We start from the raw sequence: 4,180 nt of genomic DNA on the forward strand, positions 1-4,180 counted from the left end.
ATATTTGAGGTGGGAAGGTAAAGGTTTCAACTCAAGCTTTGGAGGTTCTTCCTTTCTTTCCTTTTCCTTCTCTTTTTCAAAATCAAATTCCTCAAATTCTAGATCTTGGTTCTTATCAATAGGCTGAAGTGCTTCCAACAATGTTAGCACATTCATTCTTTGCCGACTCATCTACCTCTATTGTTCTTGATTGGGCAATACACGCTTCTAGAGGTAGTTGTGGAATGTTCTCTTCAATGACCTCCGCTACTAGTTTATCCACCACATCAACACTAAAGCATGAATCCGACTCGGATGGGAACTTCATAGCCTCAAACACATTGAACGTTACTGTTTCATCTTGAACCCTTAATAGTAACTTTCCTTCTTGCACATCAATGAGTGCTTTTCCCGTGGCCAAAAATGGTCGGCCCAAAATAAGAGGCATTTCCTTATCCTCTTCCATGTCCAATACAACAAAATCTGCCGGAAAGATAATCTTGTCCACCTTCACCAACACATCTTCAACTATACCCCTTGGATGTTTGATAGATCTATCTACAAGTTGCAACGACATGGTCGTTGGCTTCACTTCACCAATTCCCAATCTCCTGAAAACAGAAAAAGGCATTAAATTGATGCTAGCACCTAAATCATATAAAACTCGATCAAAGGTAATGTATCCTATAATGCAAGGAATAGTAAAACTCCCTAGATCTTTGAGTTTCGGGGGTAGCTTCTTCTGGAGAATGGCGTTGCACTCCTTTATGAGCATCATTATTTTCTCATCCTCTAATTTCCTTTTGTTTGATAAAATCTCCTTGAGAAATTTCGCGTAGCTCGATATCTGTTGCAATGCATCTGCAAAAGGAATGTTAATATGCAATTTTCTAAATATTTCAATGAATTTGGAAAATTGCTTATCCTGATTCTTTTTCTTCAGTCTCTAAGGAAACGGCACAGGAGGAGTGTGATGTGCCAATTCTAGTCGTATCTCGGGAAATGGAAATTTCTCTTTCCTTTGTCTTTGCCTCACTTCCCGTTTTTGTTCTTCCTCCCTAGAACTAGATGGTTTCTCTTCAGCAACTATCTCTTCGTAAACCTCCTCATCAGAGTCTTCCTTTTTCTCTCCCTTTGATGGACTTTCTTCTTCCCTTGATTTTTCCACCTCTTCCAATACTGTCCTACTTCTCAGAGTTATCGTATTTGCTTGCTCACGTGGGTTAGTCACTTTGTTGCTCGGTAGTGAGCCTTGTGGTCTCTCATTTAACTTATCAGCCAATTGACCCACTTGTACCTCCAAGTTTTGAATGGACGCCCCTTGATTTCTGAAATTTGTTCTTGTCTCATTCATAAAACCCGTGGTCTCTTGCATAAACTTTCCAAACATGTCCTCCAATTTTGTCACTCTTTGCTCTCCTGATTGATTGTTCACCCCTGTTTGGTTGTTTGGCAATGCTCTTTGGTTCCATTGATTGTTCTACTGATTCTAATTGCCCCAAAATAGATTCGGATGATTCCACCAACTAGGATTATATGTGTTGGAGTACGGATTGTTCAGTTGCCATTGATTTTCCTGCCAAGTAGTTAACTTGCTCCGATGATGATGCTAAAGCAAACGGGTTCCTCATTTGACATTCGCTGCTCACGTGATTACCTGCACAAAATTCACAAGTTAGTTGAGGTGCTTGAATGGAATTTACCTGCATGCTTCTTAACTGTTTCTGAAGTGCTGTCAGTTGGGCTGAAATGGCTGTATATGCATCAACTTCATGAAGGCCCATAGATTTCTTCGGTTGCACCCTCTCATTAGGTCTTTGATAATTGTTGCTTGCCAGAACTTCAAGCAACTCGTGAGCTTCTTCCGGAGTCTTTTTTTGCAGTGCTCCTCTTGATGCTACATCCACCATAGTTTGCACATTCACCATCAATCCGTTATAAAATGTTTGGACTTGCATCCAAACTGGCAACCCATGATGTGGACACTTCCTCAGTAATTCTTTGTATCTCTCCCAAGCCTCATACAATGATTCCGACTCTTCTTGTAGAAACGATGTGATATCATTTCTCAGCTTTGCCAACTTTGCTGGAGGAAAGAATTTGGTCAGGAACTTCTATGCTAAATCGTTCCATGTTGTAATCGTTCCTGTTGGTAGTGCCATCAACCATCCCTTTGCCTTATCCTTCAATGAAAACGTGAATAGTCTCAATTTGATGGCGTCATCTGACACTCCGTTTGACTTGAAAGTATCACAAATCTCCAAAAAATTGGCAATGTGCAGATTTGGATCTTCATTCAAATCTCCCCTAAATTGTACCGATTGCTTGATCATCTGGATGATTGCCGGCTTTATCTCAAAGTTGTTGGCTTGTACTGCTGGTCTAGTAATACTCGACCCACTGCCATCAACCGAGGGAACTGAAAACGCCCTTAGTGTTCTATTTTCTGCCATCTCAACAACTATAACCTCTAGTTCCACTGTAGCCTCTCTTTCTCTTCTTTTTCTGTTAAGTCTTCCAGTGGTTCTTTCAATCTCAGGATCAACAGGAACCACTAGCTAACGTCTTGCTCTTCGCATAAACTACACAGAAAAATAGAAAGAGTAAGATCACAAACCAATCGAAAAGAATAACAAAAATTAAACAAACAACAATTAAGCAAAAATAAAGCTCCAATCTAGCTAACACAAGAAAAATGTAATGTTAACACAAAACTCAATCCCCGGCAATAGTGCCAAAAACTTGATGCGTTGTAACTACGACATGCATAAATAGCAAGTGCACTAGTCACACAAGTAATAAAGTGATGAGTGAGTATCGTTCCCACGAGGATTGGTTGCTAAGCAATAATTTTCCTAAGTGTTTTTCAAGTTGGAGGAACCAACTTTGTTTGGATTAATGGCAGAGATTAAAACTAAAACTGAACCAAAAATTACTAAGTATTAAAAACTAATTAATGGAAGAAAGAATTTAAACGTAAGAATAATATCAATTTAACAAACGGTTAGGGTTTTGACTTCATTCGAACTCTATGAATGAATTCTACAGATTACGTTAATTCCACACTCACATGCACAAATTGTAAATCGAATTCTCTAAGTTGTTAAACATACCTTCTTAGGCTATGAATTCCTACTTTTCCCTATTAAACTTCCGCACCCAATAAATTGAAGAATAATAGATCCAAGTTCATTAAGCTAAGGGAATCCTAGATTGATTTCATTGATTCTCAAATCTATCTCTAGCATTCAATACTACAATGGTGATTACCCAAGAAGCTCAATATGATTCATTTCTCAATCTCATCATATTCATCAAATAAATTCCATTAAAAACAGAATAACCACACAATCTATGCAATAGAATATGGAAATAGCAATAATTAATTCATTAACCGATAGAAATTCGAACTTAATCAAAACCCTAACCCAAAATGGGTTAGTTCAGAACTAAATCAAAATACACAGTAAGAGAACAGTAAACACAATGTTCAACATATTAAAATGTAGAGAAAAGAGTAGAGATCTCCCCTAGCTGAAGAATCCACAAGATTCAAGCTCAAATCTTCTCTCTAAAAATCAAATCTATCCAAAACTCAATGAGAACAGACGAAAACTGGACGACCCCCACGAAAATGGTAAAGTTTTTCTTTTATACCTCGCTTAAAGACCTAAAACTTTCCTAAAATAAAACTGTGCGTTTTGGAAAAACTAAAATTCGCAGACTTCGCCGCGGCAAAGAAAGAGTTTCGCCGCAGCGACGAGGAAAAAATAATCTCGTGCTCAAAAGTTTTCGCCGCGACAAACCTTCATGAAGAATTCTGAAATTACAGAATTACCCTCCGCTTGCTTCTTTTCTTGAGTCTTCGATCTTCACTGCTCTCCCATGTAACAAGCTTTATAGTGCTTCACTCTGCTTCAGAACTCTCCCAACTTCTGAGATCCGCTTACTTCTGGGTCCAGAAACTCCAATTCGCTCATTATTTGCTCAAAATGTCCATTTTGGCCTGAAACACAAAAATGTAAAGAATTAAGTAGCAATTCAGGCAAAAATGAACTAAGAAGTATCTACAATCCAACCAAAAAGCCTAATAAAAGCAGTATAAATCTCGGATTATCACTTATCCCTACTAAGCTTCCGCACCCTACAAATTGAAGGTTAATAGTTCCAAGTCCATTAAGCTAAGTGGAATCCTAATTTG

General features: G+C 38.3%; 1 non-coding gene across 1 annotated transcript; it reads left to right on the forward strand.

Annotated features, from left to right (window-relative positions):
- The first annotated feature begins 1,947 nt into the window (after positions 1–1,947).
- LOC116111648 lies at positions 1,948–2,054 on the forward strand. Its single transcript, XR_004125108.1, has one exon. It is a non-coding gene; the product is annotated as a small nucleolar RNA R71 (small nucleolar RNA).
- The last annotated feature ends 2,126 nt before the right edge of the window (positions 2,055–4,180 follow it).

Source organism: Pistacia vera, unplaced genomic scaffold, assembly GCF_008641045.1.
Source record: "Pistacia vera cultivar Batoury unplaced genomic scaffold, PisVer_v2 Contig647, whole genome shotgun sequence".
NCBI lineage: Eukaryota > Viridiplantae > Streptophyta > Magnoliopsida > Sapindales > Anacardiaceae > Pistacia > Pistacia vera.